The following is a 12,302-nucleotide window of genomic DNA, read 5'->3' as shown; positions in this document are numbered from 1 at the left end:
GCTGAACAGGAAGGTACAGACACCTGGCTCCCCGTCTGATGCTTGCAGAGTGAGCACAGCATTTTAGAAGTCTTTTCAGACTCGCTGTCTTGTAAACCGAGTGGTTTGGGGAGCTCCCTGCCCGTTGAAGCAATGGGTTTCAGTACTTCAGGCAGAGGAGAGGACACGTTACCCACCGAAACAACAAAGGGAATTCTCAGCTCTGAACGGCTGGCATGATTTTCGTTAGTGTAAGCAGCGTGGCCGCAGATCGGAGAGCATTTTGTTCAGAGGGAGGGTTTCCTGAATCCAGGGCCTGGGTTCTTCCTCGAGTGTGGAGAAGATGCCCCTCCGCACCCTCACCCCTTGGCTCATGCCCAGACAAGAGGAGAATGAAATGCAGAGGGAGGGAGCGCAGGGAACACCCCTTCCTGTCCCGAGAGACTGGGGAGGGGCCGAGAGGGAGGACGGAGGTGGGCACGAGACCCTTGTCATCTCTCCCGCACGCACCACCCCCCAGATGAGTACCAGGAGTCTGAGACGTGAGGGTCAATGATCTGCTTCCTGAGTACCAAGGAGGAACCAAAGGCCCCAGGAACACGGTTCCCAAACTGTGCACCCAGGCACCCTGGAGAGCCTCCAAGAACTCATGAGACCGCAGGATATTTTAAGTTATGGAGGGAAACAAGCAATACTAAATATCTGTCGGACCCCTGTCAGACACTGCTGGAATAACAGTTTCACCGTGAGATGAGCCTACGAGCCTTTTGAGGACATCATGTCACTGTGAAGCTGAGTTTTCAGTGATTGCTGAGATAAGAAGGAAGGACCTGGAAAAAATCTGGATGGAACAGGAAGTGGGGTTGGCGGCACCCAATCTGACTCCGGGATTTGAAAAGCTGTCCAGCCCCCGATGGTCACACATATCCCATTAGTAAGTGACTGGGTAATTTAAGAATGAAATAAAAAATTATGAGTATGATATTTTCAAGCAGCTGTTGTTACGACACAAATATTTATTAAGGCTTTTGGATCTAACTGCTTAATAAATGGAACTGTTTAGTATTCTTTGAACTATTAAGTATTCTTAATAAACGGAACTGTTATGTATTCTTAACGGAACCGTTAAATATTCTAGGGATGCCATAAAAAAAAAAAAGAAAATCACTGAGGCACTCGGGGTGTCAAGGACCAAGAAAGTTTGGAAACTTCTGCTCCGGAGCAGGTAGATGGACGAGAGGGAGAGCAATCGTGGATGACAGACCGCCCGGAGCGCACACTCAGGCTGCCGGGTACTGTTCTGAACAACTGACTTTGGAACAACTGGTTCCATCCGCTAATAACCCTCTTTGCCTTGAAGACGAATCAGCCCCTACACAGGAGGGTGCAGAACTCTGCTGGGCATAGAGTAGGTGATCAGCGAGTGGTGACTGTTGATCATTCTTATTATCATTATTACCTCTATTATGGATGTGATACCCCTAGGAGGCGGGGGGCACAGAGAGGAAATAAGGCCCCCGCAGCCGTTAAGGCAGTGAGGGGAGGAGCCCCCCAGGACCTGCCCCCTGGTGGACAGACACCCCCAGCGGGCGGCTTAGTGCCCATGACCTGCGGGCCCCAGCGCCTCGGCGGGAGAAGGCAGAAAGGCTGAGGCCTCTGATGGTCAAGATATGGAGGCCGCTTTGGAAGGGGCCTTGGAACGCTGAGAAGACAAAAGTGGACCAGCTCCACCTCCAGGGCTGCCTCCCCAGAGGCCAGATGGGCCGGTGGTTCCTGGGGCTCATCCGTCCAGCCTTTCTGCAAGCAGCACCCAAGGAGCCACCCGTGGAGTGCAGGGACCCCTCCCTCAGCCACCACCAGGCCACGAGCACACACCCCTCCCCAAACCCCAAGGGGCAGGGGGAAGCGGGGGAGGGGCGCTCCGAAAGACTGAACAGGGACCCAAAACATCCAGGCAGAGAGGGGTTCTCTCAGGGGCTGATACAAGCCATTCGACTACACTCCCAGAGTGGACCTAAAATCTAGGAGCCCAGCCCTCCGCTCTCGAAAGCAAGGTCAGGCCACGCGGAGAGAAGGAGAGAAGCTACGTTTTCTGTGCACACACGGGGCACAATGTAAGTGGACCGGTGACCCTGCAACACACGGGCCGAGGCATCAGAGATGGAGGACGTGAGAGAAGGTGAGCCCTGGGCCGAGCCAGCAGGGCCTGCCATGGAGCGGCCCACGGCCCTGTTGCCCCAAAGGATGGATGAGCGATTCCGAAATTCCCCAAGTCCCCAGGCTTCGGGCACCCGCCACCCCAGGGACCTGCAGCCCCCAAGGGCCCAGTGGGGCCAGGGTCAGACTGTGTGGTCCACTCGCCACACCCAGGAAGACTAGACTAGGTCTCACGAAGAAAACGCCCAGAGAAATCCGACCACGAGGCAAACCCATCCTGCCAGAGTGCATCAAAATCACTGTTTGCAAGATTTCTATCTGCCCCAGTTGACTTGTTTCAAATCCGAAGTGCTAGATTCCCAGTATAGTAATAGAAAGGGTATTCATAGGCACTCTGGCTTCCAGTAAGATGCAAAAAACTTAGCTCACATTTTTTAAAGTTTATAAATAGCCTCGGAAAAGGAGCTGGAACACGCTTCTTAGTAAATACAGCTGACCCATTTTCCTCATTCTTCACCAGGAATAAAGCGACTGTTACCACGGAAAGTACAGAAGAGTCTAAATATATATTTCCTCCTCACAGGCACCAGATCAGAAAAGCAGCGTCGACACCCAGGAGGCGAAGGAGGGAGAGGCCAGGCCCCCGGTTCCCACCCCGCACTCCCGAGGGCCAGGGTGGCAGTGGGTGCCTCTGGGGAGCCCACGCCCCAGGCCTGACTCTCAGCTCCAGCAGCCCTGCTCAAGGTCATGGGGCTCGGCCAGGCCTTCCTTGACCTGCCCCCTCCCCAGCAGCTCCCCTGTCCCCACCATCTGTCTCCCCAGCTAGTAGGAAAGTTCCAGAATGGGGACGTTGCCCCTTGGGTTCACTACTTACACCCATTCCTGGAACCTGGCATGTGGTAAGTCAACTCTCTGAAATGAACGAGGAGGTGACAGGCAGGCCTGGCTGGCCTGTGCTCCCAGCGCCATTTCTGATCCTGTCAGCCTCCATCTACTTTCTACATGGGAACGTACCCCAGCCGCCCCTTCATCTGCGAAGCTGCAAACCAGCTTGCGTGATGGCCTCGGAGGGGGTCCTCATTTCTGATGACTTCCATACCTTGGGGAACTGTTTTTCCCCCTCCTTTTGGCAAGAGCTGTAGTATGAAACAACTACCCACCAACCCAGCAGGTCTCAGTGACTCAGAGGGAAAGAACGAGACCTCTGGGCAATCCGTGGAGAAGGTTAAGTGTGTCCGTCCATCCACTGCTCTGTCCCGGGTGCTGGCACCTCCACAGGCCCACGGGTAGGCATCTGGCCAGCTTCCCCGGGAGCTCATTCACGGCCCCCATGCTTCGCCTGGCGCTGGTGGAAGAGAGGTCTCAGCGGGGCCGCGGGCTGGGCAGAAACACAAAGCCTTCCCCGCTGTTTTTCCCAGGAGTCGCAGGGGACGCGGGGGGCGGGTACATGGTGGGGCAGCTATGCAGGACCTCCTGGGGACGGCGCCTGTCACCCTGAGCAAACAAGAAGGTTCCCCCCTGAGGCTTCAAAGGACGGAGGTCTCTGGGGTGCCTGCCACCCAAGCAGGGAGACACACGAACAGACACAGCTCGTGGGGCAGAGGCCAGGGACACCCCGGAAGGCTTTCATGGGAGCCGGGGTCCCCGTGGAGGCAGGACACTGGGCCAGACCCGGGCGGGGCTGGGGGATCACCTGGTGTCCAGTAACTAGGAGACGGTGACGGACATGGACTTCTGCCCCAGCTGACCCTAAACCCCCCGTCTGGGCAGCTCATCCCCACGGAGAGCAACCATGCGGGGCCCTCCCCAGGCTGGTGGAAACCTATCTCCCTGCCCCACCTGCCCGCACTTCACCCGGTGCAGCTTGAACAGGCTGCCGGCCCCGTGCTGGGGCCTGGGCTGTGGGCGTCCCCACAGGGCCTGGCCACGTGGCTCTGGGGTGGCCTGCTATCCCTCCTCACCTCGCTGCGAGCCCTTACAGACCTCCCGGACAGGGAGCTGCAGAGCTGAAAGCCAGCAGCCCACGAGCCCACCCCGAGCAGAGGGATTTAATAAGGGTCTGCTGTCATCCCTGCCCACGCTCTGGTCCCGACGGGGTGACACAGGAGGCCCCCAACTTGATCACGGATACTCAGGGGCTCAGGCTCACATCCCCCACACCTCTGCACACCACTGGGCCTGCACATGGCAGGTGCTCAAGCAGGGCTGCAGGCCGCCTTCTTATAAAGAGTGAGCGCTTGGAATTCTGCGAAGTCTCTGTTCTTTATCAGTTATTTCTCTAGATTAACTTTTTAATTCATAATCTCGCTTACGATCATCAAAGAGCTTAACTGATACTTATTTGACGGAATCTACCTTAGCTATGAAATCCCCTACTTCAGAGAAGCGCGAGCAGCGACCAGCAAGCGGAAACTGCCCCCCATCGCCACAGAGCCACCTGCTTTAACCTCCACCAGACTTGTTCCTGGAACAGGTAAGGGGAGGGGGGATCTAAGGTCCCAGCACCCCAGATTAAAACCTGGCTCTCAGGGGAACTTGGGAGCCATGGGGTGGCTTTAGAGCATGTCAGCCAACCCTTTGGCATTTCTCCCAACAAGAAGGGCATGTAATTCCCCCCTCCTTGAATACAAGCTCACAGAAGCGATGCTATTATGTGACTTCATGACGGCAACACAGCTACCCCTGGGTTCCCTGTCAGGACTCGCACCTCTAGGGCCCACGTGAGAAGTCTGGCTGTCCTGCCGCTGCCGTGGAGACCACACAGAAGGAGGGAGGCCCAAGGAGCCCCCCCGCTGCTCTGCCCCCAGTGGTTTGCGTCTTCCCAGACACGGAGTGAGGGGCCCCCCGGACGACTCAGCAGCACTGGGACCCTGAGTGAGGGCCCCTGGCCCGGCCCAGCCGCCCCCAGAACCAGGAGAGGTGATAATAATAAAGGATTCTGCGAAGCCTGAGGTGACTTGTTATGAAGCCAGAATTAGCTGGAAGGATACACAAGCCTTGCTGGCCGTGGGGCTCTGGCCAGACACCTTCCCTCCTTTTGCTCGCCTGAAATGAGGGGACCGGGGACCAGGAACAAATTTTTGCCGAACTTTTCTCTCGATTTTAAAAAAAACGAGAGACAAAAAGAAAAAACAAAACGAAACAGGTATAATGGAACAAATTCTTCATAAAGCTAAATTTATTCTGTTTGAGAAATACTCTTTATCTTGAAATTATGTCCCTCTTATATTGCTGGTATTAGAATATTCTTCCACTTATGAAATGATGATATAGTAGCTGGCCTCTGGCTTTTAATGGCCTCATTTGGTCAGATTAAGACCTTTAAAATTTGACCAGTCTGTGACATCCAAAGTCGGGGATCCACCTGGCCTCAGATCACTTCCATATCTGATAGGCCGTGATTTACGAAATTCCCTACAGAAAAGGGGAGATACCTCTCCTCCCGCCAAACATACTCCACAAAGCCCCGCCCCGGCTTATCAGCTCAGACACCTGGCTCCAGTTTAACACAGCTCGTTGGTCACACAGAGTCGGTCCTTAACAGGCCTGCAAGCCCTTCCACCCGAGGCAGCCCCCTGCCTCAGGGCCCTGGCATGCCCGCCCCGCTTCTGGGGGTGCCCACTCCTCCCACCGGGCCCTGCAGGGCTCCAGGAACCCTGAGTGGACGAAGAGCTTGAGGCTCAAGCAGAAAGACTTCCTTCAAATCCCAGCAAAAAGGGCCTCGCTTCCTAAGCCCAGCGCCTTCTCCAGCAGCATCTGGCCCATCCGAGGCAGGGCGGCTCGCCCCAGAGAGAGACACAAACCTCCAGAAAAGGGTGTCTGTCAGCAGATCTGCACTTTCCAAAAACAGCGTGTTTTCAGGTCACGGAACAGAGAGACGCCAGCCAAAAAAACGCTGTGGGCGTTATTTCTGAAACGGTGAAGCCGCCTGGAAACGTCTGGCCCTCTGGCCTTGCAACCCGGCCAGGTTCACATCCTTTTTTCCCCTGCATCAAAGGGTCTGTGGCCATGAAGGGAAGGTGCAAGTCCCTCTAGCCATGGGACGACGACCAGGGTGTCACGGCCAGGATTACTGGGCTGGAGCGTTTTCTAACCATCACGGCATCGGCCACCCTAAAGCACCCGGGAGCCGGCAGCATCCCTCCCTTTGCCCAAATCCAGGTGTGCGGTGGCCCCAGGCTGAGGCCCCTGGGGGGAGTCCAGGCTTCCTTGGGAGAGGGTGTGAGCAGGACAGGCTGGTGTTGATGGCTTCCTGATGCCAGATAAATACCATTTTGAAGCCACCACAGTATTTCTCAAGCACAAACAGTACTGTAAAGCCGAGACATTTATATGCAATTGGGAGACATTTATCCTGTGACAACATCCTATCCCAATGACTTTTCTATTGCCACCAATGATTAATGATGTAAATTCTGTCACTTGGGATGATGGATGCAGGGCAGCTAAGGGGCCTCGCATAGATTACCCAAACCCCGGCTTCCCATTGGCTCCCAGGACAAAAGTGGCCTGTGCTTCAGTCAAGCGTAAATGTAAAGTTCTTTTAGATTAAAAAAGCAGTCTTTTCGTCCAGAAGCAGCCGGTTCAGGACTGGGGGAAAGGCTCCTCTTCCTCAAACGTGTCTTCTCTCTTCGGCGTCAGGGCTGCTCCATGAGCTCCAGTCAAGAAGAACTGCATAATTCTTTGCAAAGAGGAGCTGGGAAGGCCTTCACCACAGCAGGAAAGTTAGAGGCAGGCGAGCAGGGCCCAGGGGCTCAGGGGGTCGGGGCCCCCAGGTGCTGGGTCTGACGCAGCCCCACCAACCTAGGTCCCAGGCAGACCGACCTCCTCCCTCCTTCTCTGCTGTGGTCCTGCTGCGCCACTTGGTCCAGTGACCTGCGTCTTCTCCCAGGGCCCCGGGGTCTCTGAGGTCCTGCCATTGTCCTGCACCAAAGAGGGCGTGCAAACGTCCCCCTTGAGAAGGCCTCTCTGCTACTGCTTGGCGGCTCTGCCTCTGTCTCCCCTTAAATGCTGTGTCTCTGGGGGGCTCCCTGAGGCTCTCCTTCCCTCTCACTCCACTGCGCCCCTTGGGGGTTTCTATCTACTCCCCGGGCTGTAGCTGCTGCAGACTCGCAAAGCTGTATTTCCCAGGCCCTCCTTGATTCTGAGCTTTACACTCACAGATCCTACTGCCCGCGGGTGTCTCCTAGGGGCCTCCAACCACAGGCTTCCGTACACCCCGGGGTCCCACGTGGCAGTGAACACAACCTCCTCCAGCCCAGCGGGCCAAGACAGAAGCCCTGGAGCTGTGCTGGCTCCCCTCCGGCCCTCACCCTCCAGGTCGGACTGATGACCAAGTCCTACAGAGTCCTCTCCTCAACAATGTCTCGAATCTGTCACTTCTCTCCCACTCTGGCCCAGTTGTCACTGAGATTAATGACAGCAAGTTCAGGGTCTCTGAACAGTTTTCCTCACGTACCGTCTTGCCACCGTGGCCCTTCCTCCGAGCAACAGAAATCGCATCAGCCGCCCGACCCGGGCCCCCCAGTGTCTCCCCAGGCTCGTCACACACGCTGGCCACCGCCATCTGGGCTCCGCTCCGCCTGGGGCGGAGACAGCTCCAGCACCCCGACCTCTGCCTCACTCCACGCTGCACTCTCCCTGGACTTCGGGCGGTTTCTCGGACACGCCGTGCTCTCTCTGGATGCCACATCTTCACGGGGCAACTCCGCCTGCCTGGAACAATTCCCTCTCCTGCGCCTTCACCTGCGACCTCCTGCTCAGCCCCAGGTCTCAGCTTAGCCATCGCTCACTCAGAGAAACCATCCCTGACCCCTCCCACCAGACCACACGGGCTTTGCTGTGGGCTCCAGGAGTGGTCTGTGATCCTGTCCTCCTACCCCCTGACACACCGCCCCCTCCCCACGGGGTGAGTTCGGGGTCCTCGTCGGTCCTGGCCATCAGCACTCGGCCCGAGCACTTCACACGGTGTCAGCGCAAAATAAGCCTCCGTTACAGGGTGGCTCAGTGGGGACACTGAGTAGGGAACTTCTCTGCATGCTGGGCATCTTCCCTCCCACGCCCACTTGAAGGCAAAGCCCTTGAGGCCCAGAACTCTGACAAGTTCATTTCTGGACCCCTGGGGAGCCCGTCCCAGGTCTTGCACAGAGTAGGTGTTCAAAACATGTTTACGGAGAAACCAGCAGAGAAGAAAGAAAAAGACCTCATATAAAAAGCCCAGGGGGGCTTCCCTGGTGGCGCAGCGGTTGAGAATCTGCCTGCTAATGCAGGGGACACGGGTTCAAGCCCTGGTCTGGGAGGATCCCACATGCCACGGAGCAACTAGGCCCGTGAGCCACAACTACTGAGCCTGCACGTCTGGAGCCTGTGCTCCGCAACAAGAGAGGCCGCGATAGTGAGAGGCCCGCGCACCGCGATGAAGAGTGGCCCCCACTTGCCACAGCTAGAGGAAGCCCTCGCACAGAAACAAAGACCCAACACAGCAAAAATAAATAAAATTAATTAAAAAAATAAATACGTTGAAAATTGTTTAAAAAAAAAAAAAAAGCCCAGGGAACCTGGAAAATCAGTCGCCTCATTCATAAGGCAAAGGCTTAAAAGTTTAAAGACGGAGAGAGAGTGGATGTGCAGTGTGCAGCAAACATGCGGGCCTGTAAATCAAGCTGTTGTAAATGCCACGGGGAGAGCGGCTTGGTTTCCCTGCAGAAACACGGAAAGCAGCTGTAATTCAGAGGTAAGGCAGGCCTTACAGGAACTCGTGGGTCTGGATTCCTGGCACTCCTAACTCAATTTGGCCATCTCTCTCAACGTCCTTTCTTGGAAAACAGATGCGCTTTCTACTTTGTGATGCCTGGGAAAGGCCTGGCTCTGTGCTGACAGGTGGGGGAGCCCCAGCCAGGGAGACACCCGGAGATTTCTGCTGTCCTGGGGATTCCCACCCGGTGGCAGGAGAAAGCACAGAGGAAGAACGCAGAGACACTGTACCCCGGCCCCCTTCTCGACCCCTTCCCAGGCAGCGTGGTCACCTCCGAGGCAGCTGGGCCTGGGAACAGGAGGGCGTTCACAGGACGTGCCCTGGAGACTTGGGGGCTCCACTGCCCACACCCAGTGTGAGGGACCCACCAGAGAGCAACCGGCCACAGACCAGGGTGGGAATGGGGGCATCGGTCCCATGCCGGCGTCTGGGAGTGGCATGATGCTGGGACCAGACTCTTGGTTGTAAGGTGGAGGGCCACCCCGCCTCCAGACCCCGACCTCAGAGAAAGTATTGGTCAGCAGCAGGGCTGCCTGTTCACTTTCTCAGCGACTGTGAACATCACTGACTCTATCCTCCTCCCCAGACCAGCGTCTCCCACCATGCCAGTGGCCACAGCTGCTGGAGGGGGAGGCCAGAGGCCCACGGCTGCCTCTGGCTCATTCACCACATGGGCCCTCACGCCCTCCACGGCACACCACCTCCTCTCACCCCCAGGCTCTGCCCGTGGACCTGCCTCCAGCAAAGAAAGCCCAGCCCTCCCTCTCCATCCAGGCTGCGCTGGGCTTCCCCATCTTGAAAAGCAAGGCTCGCTCAGCTCTATTCTCCCCATCCCCCCTCCTCTGGCCACTCCTCACCTTCTTGTGAAACTTCTCAAACTGCAGTCACACCAACACCTCACCTCCGAATCAGGAGGCTGGGCAGGAAAAGAACTCAGGAGCAAGTCCCCAAGAGGACCGGACAAAGAAATTATGAGATGCAGAAATTCTGAGACCTTCGAAAACTGCTACATTTCTCAGTTGAGTGAATGCACATACCCCACTACAAAAATTATCTTCCAACTCTGGTTTTTAGGTTCCTGGAGTAAAAGAAGTGAAAAATCTAATTTTTGAAACCTTCATAAATATGTGCATTTTTTTGGATAAAACTACCTAAATGAATCCACTTTTGCCTGACAAAGTAGAGGAATCCAAAGCTCCTGGATTTTAAAAGTTTCCATTAAGGCAGCTTTTCTTTTTTCAAAAAATAGTGACTAGAAAAATAAATCACAAGGCTTAATGAAGCCCAAGGCCAATAGGAGACAGCCAGGACGAGGCTCCCTGACAAGTCCAGCAAGCCCGAGCAGGGCTGTGTCTCCTACTTTTCTTATTTCTGAAGCAGCTCCAGCCAAAGGCGTGCCTTTGAATCGAACAGAATTAGAATTCGGCTGTGTTTTTGTTCCCAGGCAGTACAGTATGTCTTCATTGGTGCTACAGCAGGCTCGTAAATTAAGATAAAAAGCTGGTGAGCGTGTGGGCGCCAGCGCGGCAGGGAGCTGCGCGGGGTCGCCATGGCAGAGCTGCAGCAGCTCCGGGTGCAGGAGGCGGTGGACTCTGTGGTGAAGAGTCTGGAGAGAGAACATCCGGAAGATGCAGGGCCTCACGTTCCGGTGCAGCACCGGCTGTTGTGAGGACGGCCAGGCATCCATGCAGCAAGTGCACCAGTGCATTGAGCGCTGCCATGCACCTCCGGCTCAAGCCCAGGCCCTGGTGACCTGCGAGCTGGAGAAGTTCCAGGACCGCCTGGCCCTGTGCACTATGCACTGCAACGACAAAGCCAGAGATTCAATAGATGCGGGGAGAAAAGAGCTTCAGGTGAAGCGGCAGCTGGAGAGTTGCGTGACCAAGTGTGTGGAAAGCCACGTGAACCTCATCCCAACCAAGACCAAGAAGATGAAGGAGTCTCTCTCGTCCACTGGGAAACAGCTGCCTGCTACTGGCCATCGGGGCTGAAGGCAGGAGTCTATTTAAAAAGAGGAACGGGGATTTGGGTTTTCTAAGGAAAGTTTATGAATGAGGAAATTAAGGATGGCAGCAAGTTTAAGGCCTATGTCACTTGCCTCTGGACACTGGTTCGTGTGTGAATCCTAGAAAGTGAAAAAAACTGGTGCTAAAATTTGGGTCAGAGATAGCACAGGAGCGTTTCTGTGAGGCTGAATTTCACGTGGCCAGGGCTTATCCTGGCAACAGGGAGTCTCCCTTGCACCAAACCAGAGCCCTCCAAGGTACCAGATTCTCTTAGTACACAGATACCAGCAGGCTGGCAGGTTCACCTGACCCGCCTATGAGCTGGTGGGGTGTGAGGAGAGCTGTTTCTGTTCGCTGCCAGCCTCCTGTTCGCCAGAAAGATCACTACCACATGTTCTACAAACTGGAAGTAAAACAAAATCCAGGAGGTCACTAATTTAGAAGGGGAAAAGGGACTTCTGGGGATTTGTTTTGCTTGGTTTTGTTTTATATACAAGGGCATGAAGTTACTTTAAGATGTAGAGTTGGGAGAGGTCGTTTGGATAAAAACTTTGAAAGGGTCCTTACGGATATTCATTTCTGGCTGTCAAAGTGTGCATGTGCATTTCTTAAAATTCTCACACGTGACATCTTTCAGCCTGGAGACCCTGCAAAAATATAAGAAGCGCTGTCCCACCGGTAGGGGAAGCAAACCTCCCCTCTAACTGGCAGCCATGATGAGCCCTGAGGCTGTCTGCAGCAGAGTCAGCAGAGTGACAAGACAATCTTGCAGTGACACTCACACTTGAAGGGAAAGGGGATTTTGACTGTGCTGTATGCTAGTACTCAGGAATGAACAGCGAAAGAGGAATTGTTGGCTGCTTAATTAAGAGAGTTACAAAGTACTGGCTTTGGAAAAATCTGGTTTCCATAAAACAAAATAGAACGAAAGCCTAAACCCAGTATTGCTTACTTTGTCCCCTGTAATAACGGAGCTCTGTTGAAACAATCCCTTGGCAACACAAAGGTCAAAGGAGAAAAAGTCAGCAACTCAGGGGCGAGCTGTGACTCCTTTAGAGCAAAAAACAGGACAGCGCCCCGTTACCAAATACCACTTGTGTGACATGCATTGTTCTTGCTCCACTTCAGGCACCTTATTGTTTTATTAAGGACCTTGTTGCGTTTTTACCAACTTATTACTTGATAACATAGCCTGTCTGTTTGCTGTTTCAAGACTACACCTTTTCCTAGTGGTTTGGTTTTAAAAATAAATAAGACTTAATTTTTCTTCAAAAAACAAAGCTGGTGGGATGGAGACAAGAATGTGTTCCTGAGGAGGGGAGAGAAAGCAGCAGAACACTGGCCCCAGAGTTGGTGGCTCCTGGCACCTCCCTGGCTAACAGGGGCTCCCTGTTTCCTCAGACCTG

The 12,302-nt window shown here is 54.7% G+C and overlaps 1 protein-coding gene and 1 pseudogene across 1 annotated transcript in view; one reads left to right on the top strand and one right to left on the bottom strand.

The window, feature by feature from the left end:
• CAMTA1 (calmodulin binding transcription activator 1) overlaps positions 1–12,302 on the bottom strand; it is a 927,002-nt gene that overhangs the window by 778,049 nt on the left and 136,651 nt on the right. The window lies entirely within an intron of this gene.
• Positions 10,440–10,881, top strand: LOC103086536 (protein FAM136A pseudogene; annotated as a pseudogene).

Source organism: Lipotes vexillifer, unplaced genomic scaffold (assembly GCF_000442215.2).
Source record: "Lipotes vexillifer unplaced genomic scaffold, Lipotes_vexillifer_v1.1 scaffold575, whole genome shotgun sequence".
NCBI lineage: Eukaryota > Metazoa > Chordata > Mammalia > Artiodactyla > Lipotidae > Lipotes > Lipotes vexillifer.
This window is presented reverse-complemented; position numbering and strand designations above follow the sequence as displayed.